Source organism: Polypterus senegalus, chromosome 2, assembly GCF_016835505.1.
Source record: "Polypterus senegalus isolate Bchr_013 chromosome 2, ASM1683550v1, whole genome shotgun sequence".
Taxonomy (NCBI): Eukaryota; Metazoa; Chordata; class Cladistia; order Polypteriformes; family Polypteridae; genus Polypterus; species Polypterus senegalus.
The window spans coordinates 126,430,469-126,450,359 of NC_053155.1; the positions used below are offsets into that span (position 1 = coordinate 126,430,469).

Sequence of the window (19,891 nt, forward strand, 5' to 3'; positions counted from 1 at the left end):
AGCTCCCGTTTTTATTTAACAAAACCTGAAAATGTAAACAGAAATTGTGACCATTGCATTAAATTGTAAACAGAAATAAATAGTATAGGCCTAGCCCACATCTTGTATGAATATGGTCAGTCTTTAAAAACAAAACATTTTGTGGTGCTATGATATACAAAATAAAATCTATAACATAAAATAACAACACTGTATACAGGGCACTTCCTGAAAGTGCACAACATTACAAAGACAAATTTACAAATTACAAATTAGTCAATGTTCAGCATTTGAGACTTTTGAATACGAACACCAGTTGAACAACATGCTCTGGTATGGGAGTGGATCTTTCTGCAGTGACCTCATCTCTGGCTATGGGGAAAACCTGCTCTGCAGATACTACCATTGTGCAAAATACAAAATAAGAACTACACAAAATAAAATCTTTATCATCAGCACTGGGCATTATTTGAATGTGCAATACATCACGAGCACTGCTTTTAGCATTTAGGAATTAGTAGGTTTTTGTGCAAGAACACCGGTTGATCTACGTGAGAGTGGATACGCTCTGCAGATATGCTTGTGCCAGGGATACATAAGTATCGTTTTGACTGGCGAGAGAGGAGGGGAAATGTGACCTCGTGTACCTGCCACCAATTCAGGGGGTCCTCAGTCAGAGGCAGGGATGAGGCTTTACAATACCTGTTCATTTCCTCTTCAGCCCTTGCATAGGGGTTCATGGGTTCCACTTTATCTTAAGTATCATTAAAAGACTGTCCCAGCAAACTCACAAGCAGCGATGAGGCCTTTCTTGTGGGACAAGAGGGGGTGTCTTCTATTGGTGTTTTTTCTTCCAGAGTTTCTGTTCCCTATGGTACTTCAACCACTTTTGTTCCCCCGGTAAGAATACACTTGTTCTGTGTTGGACCAAAAAAATTAAAAATATGAAAAAGCAATAACTTAGCAGATAGTGTACTCAGTCAATGTGACAGCTCGCACCTATTTGTGTTTTTATTCAGTCTTAAATTTTTTTTCTCTTATCCTCATTTATAATTGTATTATATCATATGATCAGTTTATCTATACTAATAAAAGGCAAAGCCCTCACTGACTGACTGACTCACTCACTCACTCATCACTAATTCTCCAACTTCCCGTGTAGGTAGAAGGCTGAAATTTGGCAGGCTCATTCCTTACAGCTTACTTACAAAAGTTGGGCAGGTTTCATTTAGAAATTCTACGCGTAATGGTCATAACTGGAACCTATTTTTTCATCCATATACCGTAATAGACTGCAGCTCGATGGTCGTGGGAGGTGGAGTTGCGTCTCCCATCGTCACGCCTCCCACATAATTGAGTGCCTGCCCATATAAGGTAAATATTCGCGGGTGAAGGACTGTGCTTAGCATATTCATAAGTAAAAATATCTGAATCACAAACTGATGTTAATTATATTTTGTCCATGAATACTTATTAAATAATTCCAAATAGTCTGTCCGCTTCCTTTCATAGCTTTTCCGATGGTTGTGCTGCTTCCAGTCATGTATTTTCGTATTAAAGCATTTAACCAATCACATTTCAGCCATCATTTGTTGCCAGGCAGAGAGGTCTTCACAATCCATTGTGCAGGCACTCTTAACACAGAATAAATGTCGATTAACCTGTTGCTTCAACCAATCAGATTTTGAGTTGGTGTCAGTACGGCCCTCTAGCAGGCGTACGGCGACGTCACCGTATTCAGACCCATTGATAGGATAGAAGCCGCAGGTTCGACTTTCAGCATTAATGATGGAACTGAGGCGCACGGATAATCCATACGACAGAGTGATTGAACTGTTTTTGAGGATAGAGAGGAGGATGGATTTTATTTACAAATAATCAGAATTTTTGGTGAGTAAAATGTTGCGATTTCCCTAAATAATATTGCAAGTTTGAGTTATTATAGATGTTTTGCGGCTGTGGCTGCAGTAGAAAGGAACTTGTTCACCCTTGGTTTGTCTGTTCAATAAAGGCATTTATTGTGGCTACAGGAGTTATCTATCTGCAATGCAGCAGCTCTTTATACTGTATTTCTGCATATTAAGATGGTTTTTATAACCATAAATTATTTTTTGAGGGGTGGGTTGATTCAGGCGGAGCAGTACTGAAGGCCTAGGTGTGAGATGCACTGTCCGCCAATGGACCAGATGATACTTAAATTTAATGAACATTACAACCTGAAAATAAACAAAACAATAGAGAAGCCCATGATTAAATGAACGGTAAAAAAGTAAGAGCGAAGCGACGGTGACTTACTGAGACAGGCAGGCAACAGCACAATACCATGGGGCTCGATGTAGTGTGCGTTAAGTCGATCTAAAATGTGCACTGAGATTTGAAAAAATAGATCTTTTCAAGTTCTGTTTGGATATAAGTAGGTTCTATTTAGTCGACAGAAATATCTTTGGTAGGAATGTAAGTTGAATTTAGTCTTTACATTTCTATGGTGAAGAAAAATTTATGCAATGATGACTAAATTTAACTTACATTCCTACTAAACATATTTCTGTTGATTAAATAAAAATTACTTATATTTAAAATTTAAATAGAACTTGAACAGATACGATGGTTCATAATGCCCATGCAGCACTACGTGCACGTAAGAGTGGAAGTCATCCGTTTTAACAAGGAGCGTATTGCACTGATACAAAGTAGCCTGCCCATTTAATTATTTAGGAATGGATAGATAAATTAAGATTTTGTACAAATAATGTTTCTCAGGTTTCTTCCTCAATGGATTCTGGCACGCCCAGCAACAGCTGCTCGCACCCCAAAGGGTGTGTGTGTGTATGTATATATATATATATATATATACACACAGTGGTACCTTGGTATACACCCTTAATCCGTTCCAGATCCTTGGACTTATACCAAACAGGACTTATACCAAACAAATTTTTCCCACAAGAAATAATGGGAAAATGATTAATTCGTTCCCATGAAAAAAATCCTATTGTTATTGGCATATTATACATTGATGGGGTTGTATAAAATAATTTAAACACTGCTTAATACTAAAATACATAAATACAAAAGCAATTAGAGGATGTGGTCTACTGAGTAGACGTGTATTCGGCTCGCGCTGCTACACTGTACTATATTTATCTTACAAACCTCACACTTTTTGCTCTGAAACCCAGATTTAGGAACTTTTACGTGTATTACTTTGAATCCAGCTGTAGAATGCCTAAATCGAAGGATAAATCCGAACGAGACCAAGAAAACTCACCGCCGTCGGCTCCTGCAACTATGGCGCAGATTAGCCTTTTGCTAGAAGATCACAGAGCTGCGCTGTCTGCGGACTTTAAGCCGTCTTTTGAGAACTTATCGTCTAAACTGGACAGTGTTCAATCTGCAGTACACGACCATAGTCTGCGTATTAGTTCTCTCGAGCTTGCTCATACCGATTTTGATCAACGTTTAGACCAGATCAAGGCGGAATGCTCTGCGCTCCAAAAAGATAACGAGTGGTTAAAATCCAAGATGGCAGATCTAGAAGGGCGCAGCAGACGCAATAATATTCGGATTGTGGGTTTACCTGAAGCTATTGAGGGTCCACGCCCTACTACTTTTTTCTCTCAACTCCTTGTCGATGTCCTTGGATCGCAGGTGCTTACTTCGCCGGAGCTGGACAGGGCACACCGGAGCCTAGCTCCCAAGCCGGCCGCCAGGGGGAAACCCCGGCCGGTCATCCTTCGTTTACATCGCTACCAAATAAAAGATCTGGTGATTCGCGAGGCACGTAAGAGAGATGACCTGGTCTCTAACGGCCATAAGATTCAGCTTTACGAGGACTACACCCCTGAAGTGGTAAGGCAGCGCGCGAGGTTCAAGGAGGCCATGGCAGAGCTCTACAAGAGGGGATACCGGCCTGCTCTTCTTTATCCAGCTAAACTGCGCATCGTTCTGCCGACCGGAGAGAGAAAATGGCTGCAATCTGCGTCAGACGCCGACAAATTTGTGCAAGATTTGTGCAGAGACAAGTAATTATTTTTCACCTCAATGATCCTTTATCTGCACGGTTGCAGGGCTCATTCTATGTGACACTGAATTAATGGTTTTAATTAATCATTGAGGACATTCTGCTGGTTTTGAGGTGTTTGTTTTATTCTCTAGACTGGTATGTTCATCTTACCGGGTGAGGTTACTTTTTTCTTTTCTTTTTTTATAATGTTATGTGGATAGTGTGGTGGGAGTCCAAGATAGGAGGTTCTAGATGTTTGGATTATGCTGCTGTCTTCTTCATTTGGGGAAGGGGACTAAGAGGGTCAGGGGTTTTCAGGCCCATGTTTATGTGTTTTTGTTTGTTTTCCTTTGCTTCTTTTCATTTACTTGGTTTTATTTGGATTGCAGTTTGTCATTTCCTTCACAGTGTCGGTGCTTAATGTGTTGCAATGTTTACTCTATTCTTTCCTTCCAATTCGGTACTATAGCTGTACAGTAACGTCGCTTGGAAAAAACCAATATGGTTGACAGTAACATTATGGGGAGCCCGATTAGGTTTCTGTCTTGGAATGTGAAGGGCATGAATGGTCCAGTCAAGAGATCTAGAGTTCTCACTCATTTAAAGCGTCTCAAAGCAGATGTTATTTTTCTTCAGGAGACTCATTTGCGTATTAAGGATCAGAAAAGACTTAAAACGCCATGGATAGGTCACGTCTTTCATTCCAGTTTTGATTCCCGAGCAAGAGGTGTTTCAATCTTAATTAGTAATAAAATACAGTTCTCGCTCTCCGAGACGATAACAGACAAAATTGGAAGATTTTTAATTATTGTAGGGACTATCCTGCACAATCCTATTGTCTTGGTGAATGTTTATGCCCCAAACTTTGACAACGCCCAATTTGCTAATAACCTTGATCCGGTACTAGATAGATCTGCCTCCAGCATAAAAGCCCCATCTGCCATGTCAAAGTCATTTTCAGACTTCATGACTCAAAATTGATACATTGATCCATGGAGATTTCATAATCCACAAGCCAGAGAATATTCTTTTTTTTCCCATGTTCATCACACATATTCTCGTATAGACTATTTTTTTATTAATGACTCTTTAATTTCAAAAATCCATAATTCTGAGTATCTCCCAATTGTTATCTCAGATCATGCGCCTTTGGCTATAGACATCGCTTTGTCCACCTACCATACAGCTCGACCCACTTGGAGGCTCAATTCCTTGCTTCTCTCAGACCCGGCCTTTTGTGAATATATTTCTGTTTCCATTGATGACTTTTTAATTACGAATAGGTCAGATACCATCTCAAATTCCTTATTATGGGAGACTCTTAAGGCTTATCTAAGAGGCCAGATTATCTCATACGCATCTCATCTGTCCAGATCTAAGAAATCCAGACTTAAAGACCTATCTACAGAAATTCTTAAACTTGATCACCAGTATGCCCTGAAGCCTTCTCCAGAAATATATAAGCAGCATCTTAACTTGCAACTTGAGTTTGACTTGATGTCAACAAGTGAGGTGGAGCAGCTGTTATTACAGTCTCGTGGTAACTATTATGAATACGGGGAGAAAGCTTCTCGTTTGTTAGCTCATCAACTAAGGCATCATAATGCTGCCCGTCACATTATGCAAATAAAAAATACATCAGGTACTTTGACGTCTGACCCAATTGAAATTAACTCTGTCTTTAAGGCATTTTATACCAGTCTTTACACCTCAGAGTTTCCTCCCAACTCAGGAAATATGCAGCAGTTTCTTGACAGTTTAGTTATCCCCACAGTTGAGGCAGTTAAAGCAGTAGAAATTGATGCCCCCCTTAATTTGGATGAGGTCATATTTTGATTAAATCCTTACAATCGGGTAAATCCCCTGGTCCTGACGGATTCTCTTCAGATTTTTATAAGAAATTTTATCCCAAATTAGCCCCATTACTCTTGTCTGTCTTTGAGGAATCATTAGAGCAAGGTTCTCTCCCCATGACGCTGAGACAGGCCTCTATCTCACTATTACTTAAGGAAGGGAAGGATCCGACTTTTTGTACTTCTTACAGACCCATAAGCCTTCTTAACGTGGATGTGAAAATTCTGGCCAAGCTGTTAGCTTCTCGCATAGAAGGAGTCCTCCCATCTATTATTTCAGATGAGCAGACAGGTTTTATCAAAGGAAGACACTCCTTTTTTAATATTCGCACCCTCTTTAATATATTGTACTCCAAACATCATAGTATTCTCCCTGAAGTGGTCATTTCATTGGATGCTGAAAAGGCATTTGATAGAGTGGAGTGGGAGTACCTCATTGCAGTCCTGAAGAAATTTGGCTTTGGCGATAGATTTATTTCTTGGATTCGTCTCTTGTATACTTCCCCCCTAGCTTCTGTTTGTACCAATAACATAAAATCTGACTTTTTTCCTCTATCGCGTGGCACACGTCAAGGCTGTCCTCTCTCCCCCTTACTTTTTGCTTTAGCTATAGAGGCACTTTCTATAGCTCTCATTACTTCCTCTTTGTTCCAAGGCGTGACTCGTGGAAATATAGAACACAGGGTGGCCTTGTATGCAGATGATTTACTTCTGTATCTCACAAACCCGACTAATTCCCTAGCACATGTTATGGAAATACTAAAAGATTTTGGTTTCTTCTCTGGATATAGACTTAACATTCAAAAGAGTGAATGCTTGCCTATAAACAAAGCTGCGCAGCGGCTCAGACAGACTGACCTTCCCTTCCACCTGAGTTATACTGGTTTCAAGTATCTGGGAGTGAATGTGACTAGCTCACCTAAGGCTCTACGGGCTGCTAATTTCACTCCTCTACTGTCTCATGTAAGGTCAGCTTTTCAAAGATGGGCTAATTTGCGTATCTCTGTTGGGCAGGGTTAATGTAGTTAAAATGAATGTTTTACCCAAATTTTTATACCTTTTCCAGTGCATTCCTTTGTTCTTACCCAAATCTTTTTTTAAATCTATTGATCAAATGATCTCCTCATTCATATGGAGAGGTAAGTCTCCCAAAATTCGCAAGCCATTATTACAAAAGTGCCGACTCAGTGGAGGTCTGTCTTTACCTAATTTGATGTTTTATTATTGGGCAGCTAACATCCAAAAATACATTTATTGGCTAAAAGATCCTCAGGCATTTTGGTGTCAGCTAGAAGCTCAATCATGTTTTTCAACCTCTCTCCCCGCTTTATTATTTTCATCCCTCCCTGTATCCCTTACTCAATATACAGATAACCCTGTTGTACTTCACTCTCTTAAGATATGGCATCAATTTCGACACCACTTCAAATCTGTTTCTGCTTCAGCTTTGGCCCCACTATGTAATAATCACCTTTTTCCCCCTTCCCTTTTAGACTCTGCGTTTAATTTATGGGATAAAAAGGGCATTACATGTTTTTCCGATCTTTATAAGGATAATATCTTTCTTAACTTTACGGATATGTTGTCCCTATATGGTTTGCCTTCATTTCTTTTATTTTGTTATTTTCAGGTTAGACACTGTGCTTCCACTATTTTTTCTGAGTTTCCCATTTGCCCACCTAAACAGTCTTGGGAAGACTTATTCGAACTTTCTTCACATAAGAAATCTCTTACCTCGCAAATATATAATACTGTTCTTTCAATGGACAGTTGCTCTGACAGTAAAACTATTTCAAATTGGGAAGAGGAGTTGGGTCTGGACTTCAGAGAGGGCTACTGGGATAGTGTAGTTAAGGGATTCGTACTTCCTCATCTTGTGCAAGGCTTTCTCTTATTCAGTTTAAAGTAGTACACAGGCTACATTGGTCAAAGTCTAAACTATCTAAAATTTATCCCAATGTTCCTGACCTATGTGACCGATGCAACTCCTCTCCCTGCAATTTAAGCCACATGTTTTTTCTTTGCCCCAAAATCCAGTTATACTGGACCTCCTATTTTGACATTATTTCTCATGTTTTGGAATCCGACTGGAACCCTGTCCTTTGATCGCTATATTTGGGGTTCCTGGAGATCATGATACGTCTTTTAATAGTACACAATTGAATGCAATCGCTTTCACTTCACTGTTAGCACGACGTAGAATATTATTGTCCTGGAAGGCTCCATCCCCGACCATGGCCCGCTGGCTGAAGGATCTTATGTTCTTTTTAAAACTTGAAAAAATCAAGTTTAGTCTGAGAGGGAGGGCTGATGGGTTTTTGAAGGTCTGGCAACCTTTTGTTTCTTATTTTAGATCCTTGGAAACAATTGCACCTGATTGAACTTTATTTATTTATTTCCTATTTTATTACTCTTATTATTTATTTATTTATTTTTTAATTGTTAGTTATTTATCTTCTTATTTTTTGTAACATCCTGTGTATTAGCGTTTTTTTTTTTAATTGCTTTCTTGTTGTTTAATTATTTAATTAATCATTATCTATTTTATCTATTTATCTTTTTTGTGGGCCTATGGGTGGGATATGGGGTTTAGGCATTATAGGTTTATTGTTCGTATCTGATAGTCAACACTAAAATGTTTATCGATACCTTTGGCATTTTTATGTATTTGAAGAGATGTGTATTTATGTTGCTGTTAAATGGAAAACTGATAAATAAAAGGGGAAAAAAAAAAAAAAAAAGCAATTAGATGAAATAAATGAAAATGACTTGTCCGATAACAATAAGTTTAATTTTACTTCACAACAAAGGAGAGCGTTACAGCTCTTCCAAAGGAGCCTCTTCAGGCGATTGTGAAGCACTGCCGTTGTTCTTCTTCTGGCAGTCTTCAATCCAAATCCCTAAAACAGATTCCATCCAGACTACTGCCTTATTACATCCACTTACAACTCGTTTTGCGCCCTGGTTAAAAGGACACTGCGGCCGTAGATCTTATATTCCTTTCCTACTTTTTAAATAAAAAGAATCGTAGCCTTCAACAAATCCAAAGCGTTTACCTTTTCGCAATCATTAACATCTTCCGTTTGCACTTGGGCACGGCCCTGAAGCAGTAGCAGATCGTTTTGGAGCCATAATGAAGGGCTTGATTATGCACAAAGATAAACACAAAAAAGCACAAAAGTTAACTCTTTACACAGCGAAACACGTTGATGCTGAATGAGCGAGACGAGACTTCCTGGTTAACACTGCATTCAGCACGCAGAAACATAACTGCGAGCTCTGATTAGTTAGCTTCTCAGTCATCCGCCAATAGCGTCCCATGTATGAAATCAACTGGGCAAACCAACTGAGGAAGCATGTACAGGAAGTAAAAAGACACATTGTCCACAGAACCTGCGAAGCAGCAAAAAATCTGCATTATATATTTAGTTATGCTTTCATATAAAATCCATGATAGAGTGAAGCTGCGAAAGTCAAAGCGCGATTACTGTACAGGTTAAAACTTGGCCCTTATTTTTTGAAGGCGCGTGCCCGGTATACCACATGTGTTGTTCTAGCACACGAGTCGTATTCCAAACAAAGGTCGTATACCAAGCAAAATATTTCGCCTCTAAACAGGACGTATACCATGTTGGACTTATTCCAAAGCAGACGTATACCTAGGTACCACTTATATATACATACATATACATACATATATATACATATATATACATATGTATGTATGTGTATATATATATATATATATATATATCTCTATATATATATATATCTCTATATATATATATCTCTATATATATATATATATATATATATATATATATATATATATATATATATATATATCTATACTAATAAAAGGCAAAGCACTCACTCACTCACTCACTCACTCACTCACTCACTCACTAATTCTCCAACTTCCCGTGTAGGTAGAAGGCTGAAATTTGGCAGGCTCATTCCTTACAGCTTACTTACAAAAGTTGGGCAGGTTTCATTTCAAATTCTACGCCTAATGGTCATAACTGGAAGGTATTTTTCTCCATTAACTGTAATAGAGTTGAGCTGGAAAGGCGGGGCGGAGTTTCGTGACATCATCATGCCTCCCACGTAATCCGTGAACTGACTGTCAACGCAGTGCGTAGAAAACCAGGAAGACCTCCAAAAGCGCTTAAGAAAACATGCATTATATAATTGAGAAGGCAGCGAAACAATAAGAGGCGAGCGAGTGACATATACTACCATATTCATGAGTGCTGCTACTTCGGAAAGAAAGCAAGGTGTAAACCTAAACTTTAAATTAAGTTCATAGACAGGCTACGCTGGCGTTTCACATGCCCACAGGTAATGCGGATACAAGTTTAATGAGAGGACGAGGATATAAGCGAGAGTTTTGATCACTTTGTAACTAAGTTAAAATTGTAGGTGAAGGGTGTGCTTATGCAAATTCGAGAGACTGTGTTTGTGGGGATTGACAGTTAAGGCGGGTGGGGAGTCACGCCATCATCTCCCCTCCCATTCATCTCATTTCGCTCTGAGCTGAGCTCATGCTAACGCCGTCTTCGAAGCAACCGTCAGACTGCCACCAAATACTCACAGAAAAATCCACAAGTTAATACACACGCTGTCTCTAGAGTTTCTCCACACTGAATCCTCCAGGCACTACTTACAAAAGGTCACATTGACAATCGTGTTACGTTATTTTTAAAATCTTTCCTTTTCTTAGCACAAGCACAGCTGAGAAGCTTCATGCATGTGCTCCATAACGCTTAAAAATAATGCATTTAATCACACTTTGCATTACAAGCAAAGGGAGCTTTTGTCAATGCATGATTTCCTGGTACACCGATTACATTGATCAGCGCATCCCGATTCATTTTACCCTCGCACCACCTTAGTTTGAGAAGTATGAAAAAATATGAGGTTAACACAGAAAAACAGATCACCAATTCAAGCTTTATGAATAATCGATTCGCCATCAATAATTGTTTTGGTAAAGCCATCCTCCTTCCATTTTATAATTTTTCCGCCACTAGCCATGATTAAATGAACGGTAAAAATGTAAGAGCAAAGCGAGGGTGACTTATTTAGGCAGGCATATATATGACAGCAACACTCATGACAATGTCAATCATGTTACGTTATTATTAAAATGTTTCCTTTTCTTTTTCATTACTTCTTTAACACACTACTTCTCCGCTGCGGCGGGTATTTTGCTATATATATATATATGAATGACCTCCAAAGAGCTGAGACTTTTGATATCATGAGCGTGTCTGCAAAACTGGGGTCTCCTGCCCAGCAAAAGTCGAGCAGCCAGCGTGCGTGCATAGCTGTGCCGGCCTTTGAGACGCTGACTGCGCTTCTGCCTTAAGTCAAAGTGAGCACTTTTAATTTTTTTCTTCCTCCCCTGCGCTATAGCCCAGACAAGTGCAAACACGGGACCCCTTTTCTACACCACGGCAAAATAATATTAAGGCGATTCACACTTTCTTTTGCACGATATACGATTATGAGGTCCTCAGCTCGGATTATGAAGACACGCACAGGAGTGGAGGACTGACAGTGCCATCACAGCCGATTAATGGCGGGGCCGTCTCACCAGTCTACACAAGACCCACCGCGACTGTCCCCAAAAGGCGATCATAACGTCAGCGAACACATCTCTCTATACTATATAAAAGAAAAAGGCAACTTTCCTTTCTTTACACCTTTTTCCTTTTATCCCAAACCAAATCCTTTCTCTCTTAACACTGCAGAGGACACAAAACTAATTTTCTTTAAATGCCGGTAATTTGTCGGTTAATGTTTTACTGTTTAATAATTTATTATTTTTCCCTTGCACTCAGTGACCAAACCTATACACACACATATAGACACATACAAACATACACACAAGTATATGTATGTGTATATATATATATATACACACACACACACATACATACATACATACATACATACATACATACATACATACATACACACATATATATAATTTGTGTGTGTGTATGTATGTATGTGTGTGTATATATGATGTAGATAGGTAGGTATGTATGTGTGTGTATATATATATTTATATATTTATATATTTATATATTTATATATATATATTTATATATTTATTTATATATATTTATATATATTTATATATATATATATTTATATATATATATTTATATATATATTTATATGTTTATATATATATGTGTATATATATTTATATGTGTATATATATGTGTATATATGTGTATATGTAGATATGTATATAGATATGAAGATATGTATATAGATATGAAGATATGTATGTGTGTGTGTGTGTGTGTGTGTGTGTGTATATATATATGACAGCAGCAATCCAAGCTGTGAGAAAACAGTAAAAACGAGGCGTGTCGGACGTCGTGGTACATTTTCTGATGCAGCTACCGAAAACAACTTCGTGACGCTGCCGCCAAATACACAAAACAATTACTTTGACAATCATGTTACATTATTTTTAAAATGTTTCCTTTTCTTTTTCATAACTTCTTTAACACATGACATCGCTGCGCTGCGGGTATTTTGCTATATATATATATATATATATCACTGCCACTCATAACAGTGACAAAACAATTACATTGACAATCATGTTACATTATTTTTAAAATGTTTCCTTTTCTTTTTCATAACTTCTTTAACATACTACTTCGAAGCGCGGGTATTTTGCTAGTAATTTTATAAATTTCGCAATATACAGTCCCTGACAAATGTCTTGTCGCTTCTCTATTTTGTAGAAACTCCTTCTATTAACCTGACTTTTAATTAATCAACAGGTGTTAGAAATAGCTCATATGAAAAGCTAAAGCCCTCCCAAATAATGTTTAATGCACTGAAATAAATTAGTTTCACTGAAAAAAGATTTATCATTTAATCAAGACAGAAAGGTCAATTTTGGGCAAGACAAAAGTTTTGTCGCCTATACAGAAAATGAACAACTTTACTGCAAATCCAAAAATATGTCAGCAAATTAAGTAGTGGTGCTGTGAGATCCAAATTTAATATCTTGTATGACTTCCATGAGCTTGAAGGACAGAATCCATGCAGTTTGGCAAGGATTCATACAATTTATTGATGAAGTCATCAGGAATAGCAAAGAAAACAGTCTTGCATGGCTCCCAGAGTTTATCAATATTCTGTGGTTTCGTCTTCCATGCTTCCTCTTTCATCCTACCCCACATATGCTCAATGATGTTCATGTCTGGTGACTGGGCTGGCCAATCCTGGAGCATCTTGATCTTCTTCGCTTTAAGGAACTTTGATGTGGAGATGGAAGTATCTGATGGAGCACCATCCTGCTGCAGAATTTGGCCTTTTTTATGGTTGGGAATATAAGAGGTAGCTAAGATTTCTTGGTATTTTAGACTATTGATGTTGCCTTCCACCCTGCAGATCCCTCGCATATCCCCATACTGGATGTAACCCCAGACCATGATTTTGCCTCCACCAAACTTCACTGTTTTCTGAGTAAATCTCGGCTCCATGCGGGTTCCAGTAGGTCTCCTGCAATATTTGCGGTGACTGTGGTGTAATTCAACAGAAGATTCATCTGAAAAATCCACCTTCTGCCACTTTTCCAGCGTCCTTCCTTTTAAGGCTGTGGACCTTGGTAAATGCCACACGGTTTTTCAATTGTCTTTTGTTTAGTGCTGGTTTATAGGCACTGATTCGACCATGGAGGCCATTTCGAGACAGAATCCGACAATCTGTTCTGGTTGACACAGGGACTTCAGGTGACCAGGTCTCGTGGAGCTCTGCTGCAGTGGAAAATGAGTTGGCCTTGGATTTTCGAGCCAACAAACGGTCCTCTCGAGCAGTTGTCTTGCGGGGTCTTCCTGACCTGGGCTTGTTAAAAACGTCTCCAGTCTCTTCAAATCTTTTTTTTATACTCTGAACTTGACGCTGAGACACATTGAAGGTGTTTGCCACATCAGCAGTGGATTTGGTCTTCAGCCTCTTGATAATCAACACTTTAGTCTCAGGGTGAATCTTAGGCATGTTTGCAGAGGTCTAGTTGCAGTTGATGTGAAGGTCTAGTGTACTGGGGTTCTTTTTATACACACATGAGACCTAATTGATCCATTATTAGTCACAGGTGAAGCTCATATGACAAGGCGACAACACTTATGTCTTGCCAAAAATTGACTCAATGGGCTTTACCAAGCTGTGAATATTAGAATACTTTTTGTCAGTTTCGTTTTGCACTGAAACATTATTACAAAAGCTGATGGGATTAAAATGACCCATTTCTTGTAACAAAATCTTGATTAGAAATATATTTTAGCGGCACTTCAGCTCAATTTGTACACAAGCGACAAGACTTTTGTCAGGGACTGTACATGATTTAATTCCCTCCAAGGATGCTGCCTCCTCAGTCACTCCTCTGTATACATTCAATCTCTCCTCCTCTTTTAGAAAAGGCAATCCCTTAAAGTGAGGATCCAGGGCAGAGGCTGTATAAAGGATCTTCTTCTCTGCCTCACTGGTGTACCTGTTCATGAGATCTGTCCTGACAACATTCTTGATCTTGTGAATTGTGGTTGAGTCTCTGATGGTGTCTGTCATGTTTTGGAGAAGTTGTGTGATGAGAGGATTAATGAGAGAGGCGGTTGAATTACACTCTTCAGACATCAGTGTGGTCACATCCTTCATTGGCTTCAATGCCCTCACAGCGTCCTCTACGTTTGACACGTCTGTTTCATTTAGTGTGCAGAGGTCTGACTCTCCTCTTCGAACTTCTGGTGATAGCAAGGTGGCACAAATTGCAGGTTGCTGTTCCAGAAACCTCTGGATCATGTCATGTGAACTGTTCCATCTTGTTGAAACATCAGTAAGCAGTTTTTGATTTTTTAAGCCCAGGCATTTCTGGTTCACTTTCAAAAGGTGGCTGTCTGTAGTGCTTCGATGGAAGAATGTCTGTATATGTTGGATTCTTCCCAGAAGTCTTGCGAGTGTGGCCACTTTAAGCGCCCACTGAGAGGTGAGATTCAGCGTATGGGTGAAGCATCTTATATAATGGAATTTTCTGACTTGAGCTGAAACCAACATGTGTGAAACATTGTCCGTCACGAGCACCACATCATTATCTGATAGCTGGCATTCTTCCACACCGTGAGACAGTAGGCTTTGCACACTGCATACCACTTGCCCAGTTCATGCTTCCCAATCTGTTCGTAAAATCTAAAATGAGTCCAGATATTAGCTTTGAAAATTTTTGGAGCATTTTTAATCTCTCGCCGTCCCTCAACCATGCTCTACCGCTGCGTATTTAGCAAGTGACATCAGTGAGTTGAATTACTTCTAAACGGAGCAGCACTGTACTCGGATGAGGCGGCCACAGTCACTACCGGGACTACTTTTTAACTAGAATTTTTATGCTGAATTATGATATAATTGATTATGTTCTGCCACTGCATCGATGAAGAATCATCCATGTCTGCATCAGGATGCATCGATTATGTGATTAATTTCAACACCCCTACTGCTTAACTGTTATGACATGTTGATTCTGTTGAGTGACGTGATCGTAGAATACACCTGGTCTGTCCACCTGGCCCAGTTGCTCATGACTTAAATATCTCTGATCTGGTCATTTTAGACAGTAACATTGTGTTTTTACAATCTCTCTTCCTCTACTAGGTCATAGTTTCTTATCAGAAGTCTTAAAAGTGTCCTTCTTACAAATATTACTAATTTAATTTCTCATGAACTCCTTTGCTGTCTTCTTAACTACACTTCACTACAGTTTCATTTTTTGATACGACTAAGATTAAATATTTTTCAAATCTTTAAAGGTACCGTCTTTTAAGTGGTTTGCTCCATATTATAACAAGCCTTTATTCCTTGGAAGCAACTTGTCTGTTGCCTGGTCATGTGGGCAGACTGGGCTGTCTATGAAAACTCAAACCCTCTTTAATCATCAAAAGGTTTATAAAATTGCTCTTATGGCAACTAAGAATGACCGTTCTGTTCTGGTGAAATACATTCCTTCACTTTTTCTTTGGTAATCTCAAAAGCTAACTTCATTGTACATAGTTCTTTATACTCTTAATTTTGTTCTTGTTTTCCCTCACTCGTTAATTTCTTTAAAAGAAATCTACCTCCCCTCATTTTCAGCAGTTCATAAGATTAATTTCTAAAATGAAATCAATCATTTGCATACTTGGTTTAATGCTTACTGCACTTATCAAATAGAGCCTTCAGGTTACTGTCACATAAGTCATTGCAATATTAAATTTAAAAATTATAATGATAATACAATTTGTGTATATAGTACTTTTTCCATGTTTAAAGCACTTCACAGAATTCAGAATGAATAACAGGGCATATACAACATTGAAAACAAATAATATCCACATGAAAGGCTAACTAGAGATAAATATAAGAAGCACAAAGTTTTGAATAATTTAAGAGACAATAAACCAGAATAAAAATACAAAATACTATAACTAAATGCCAGACAAATATAATTTGTGGAAAAAGTGCAAATTATTTTGAGCACCTGGACAAAAAGCAAACTGAAAGAAAGGTCAGGAGGTCAGATCAAGTTTTTTTTTTTTTTAACAGTGAATTGAGTCAGCTGATCTCATTAATTTAGAGAGGTTTTTCCAAAGTCTGGGTGCGATATAGCTGAAGGCTCTGTCACCTGTAGAGCACAAGCTAGTTTGCAGTACAAGATTGCCAGAATCTGTAGACCTTAGTGGACGAATAGGAACGTGGTGATAGAAGAGGTTACAGATGTAGTTCATTACAAGGTAATTTAAAACTTTATAGGTTAGTAATAGAATTTTATGTTTGGTTATATAAGACAAAGGGATCCAGTGATGGTGTAGCCGGATGGGTGTTATGTGCTCGTTGTTGAAGGTCTGTGTAAGGACATTTGCTGCTGAGATTTTATTGTTTTTCCCAGCTGCAAAAGGGTATTCTTAATTAAATACACGATGTGCATAATACCGAGTCCAAAACAGAACTGGCTATAGTAGCCTAAGATGAAGACTTTAAAAGTCTTAAGAGGAACTGACGTCATCAAAGGGGCCGGCTTCGGAAGTGACGTCATCAAAGGGGCCGGCTTTGGAAGTGACGTCTTCAGAGGCGCCGGAACCTTGCAGGATTTCCTGGGAAAAGTCTGTAGGGAACTGAGAAAGACAGTCAGTGCACTCCGCCGTCCCCTGGTCAGATGTTTTACAGTGATCCCTCGCTATATCGCGCTTCGACTTTCGCGGCCTCACTCCATCGCGGATTTTAAATGTAAACATATCTAAATATATATCACGGATTTTTCGCTGGTTCGCGGATTTCTGCGGACAGTGGGTCTTAATTTATGGTACATGCTTCCTCAGTTTGTTTGCCCAGTTGATTTCATACAAGTGACGCTATTGGCGGATGGCTGAGAAGCTACCCAATCAGAGAACGTATTACGTATTAAATAAAACTCCTCAATAATATACGATATGCTTCCCGCGTGGTGCTTCGCACACTTCAAATCTCTCACAGCCCGTATTGATTTTTGATTGCTTGCTTTTCTCTGTCTCTCTCACTCTCTCTTGACATTCTCTGCTCCTGACGGAGGGAGTGTGAGCAGAGGTGCTGTTTGCACAGTGGCTGTTTGCTTAGAAGATACGGACGCTCCTCTAAAAAATGCTGAAAGACTACCTTCACATTGATCCCTTCATTGCGGCCGCGTTATCGCGGTGCTTCGCATACATAAAAGCCCAACAGCCTTAATGATTTTTGATTGTTTACTTTTCTCTCTCTCTCTGACATTCTCCTCTACGCGCACTCCTTTGAAGAGGAAGATATGTTTGCATTCTTTTAATTGTGAGAAAGAACTGTTGTCTCTGTCTTGTCATGGAGCACAGTTTAAACTTTTGACTAAAGGGTGTTATTTCATGTCTAGAAGGCTCTAATGTTAAAAAACATATTTAGAAGGTCATGAAAAGGTTTACAATGCTCTAACTGCGAAAATATTAGATATATAAATAAAGAATCCTACTTCGTGGAAATTCTTTTATCTGTCTGGAGCGGATTAACTGCGATAAACAAGGGTTTACTGTATAACTGTGCAGAGAATATTTATTAATAGTGTAGGAGAGTTTCCAAGGGCCTAAAATATATAAAAATAACCAAACAAACATATGGTTTCTACTTCGTGGGTTTTCACCTATCGCGGAGGGTTCTGGAATGCAACCCCCGCGATTGAGGAGGGATTACTGTATTACAATTACTCAAGCCCTTTAGCTGCCTCATACTCACACGTGTGTGACACTGTATAAAAATGCTTAGTTCAAAGCTATGAATAATATGGTAAAATGGAAGCGTGTAGATACAGAACAGCAGAGGGCTATGGACAGAGCCTTGAGGTACTCCATTTGTGACAGATGCTGTGCTGGGTTTGCTGTTGCCAAGGCTTTGTTAGCCTCTTTCCTGTCAGTCAGCTGGAATTAAACCAATGGAGGGCAGTTCCATATCATGCTTGACAGCATCAAATGCTGAACTATGGTTTAACAGAATTAATATGCTGGTTTAACCAAAGTCTGCTGCCAGAACCAAATCATTAGTTATCTAAAGCACATCTGTGTGCTCTGAAGCCAAACTGAAAGGGTTCCATTAATTTATTACAAATTAAGTACCTTGTGTGTAAGGGGACAACAAAACACTCAAGAAGTTTAGACAGAAAAAGTAAAGTTGACCCCTTGACGTCATTTTAATAATACCAACTTTAATAATTTATCTAATTTTGCCACTGAATAAAATAGTACAATGTGAACTTGCAGCATTATTCTAGCATTAATTGTCTTCTTTTTTTGTGGGGGACACAATAGTTCTATTACTTTATTGCTCTTTTGAGTATATCTTTGATTGAATAGTGTATTATATATTTTTGCTGTCTTAAATAAGCTAAAATATGAGATAAATTGTACCTCTAAGATACTTGACAGAAAACATACAGACAGCACTTTTTTGTGCGAGGTACCATACAATATTAAGTACTCTTGTTTCACACTGTTTTCTTCCCAACCCAGAATAGCAACATGAAGGCAAAAATATACAATAATGGGTACATTTGTGCACAAGTTAATAAACAAGGGAGGGAAAATCTTTGGGATAACAAAGTATAAAGTAAATAGAAAGCAGGCGATTATAAGTTTCAACCCAGGAGTCATAGTTGTTATTTTGAAAACCCATATAGTGTAATTTCCTAAAATAGGAAAATCTGGCAAATAAGCCTTTCTTTATTGCCACTTTTGTCTCATTATTGAATTAATTCTGAAATAAAAATACCAGATTTGTGCATACTTTGAGAGCATGATAATATCACCAATCTGCTGTAAACATTTTCACTTGCAGTGTAGGAATGTGCATATATATATATATTGTCTACGGTAATATCTTAATTGTTATTTTAAAACTAGAATTACCAGAGCCAACGAACAAACTTGTAAATCCGGGCCACCTTAAATCTCTTCACACCTCTCAGTCAGCGTCTTTTGTCTTCTAAATGTGTTGATAAGCCCAAGCAGCAAGCAGCCTGCTATAACATCCTCCCACCGCCTCAGAACAGGTAAGAAGTTCTCCCAGTTCCTGCCTTGATTGATTATCTTGGGAGTGAGCTACTTAGAATTGTAAAGGGAAATAATTTGATGTGTGTTTTATGTCTAGAACAATCTATGTAAGCACATCGTTATAACAGAAACGTTTTTCACATTTTAGTAATAAATGAGAAAATGTAGACATGATCTGTATAATGTGTGAAGGCTGATGGCCAAATATCAAATAAACACTTTCACAAAAGGTGCAACACGACAGCTTCCGTGGTGGAATGGTTAGAACTGCCGACTTATAAACTTGAGGTTGTGAGTTTGAAACCATCTCACCCGCAAATTTACCATTTTGAGTAGTGAGCTGCTCTTATTGTTAATATTATACAATAAAACATACATTTGATTTGTGTCTGTAACAGTTGGTGAAAATTTATAAGACTTGTGGTGGTGAAGCAGTGGTCTTGGAACAGAAGCTTGTT

General features: G+C 38.5%; 1 protein-coding gene across 6 annotated transcripts in view; it reads left to right on the forward strand.

Annotated features, from left to right (window-relative positions):
* Positions 1–19,891, forward strand: part of usp25 (ubiquitin specific peptidase 25) — a 232,654-nt gene that overhangs the window by 32,796 nt on the left and 179,967 nt on the right. The gene's annotated exons all lie outside the window — the stretch shown is intronic.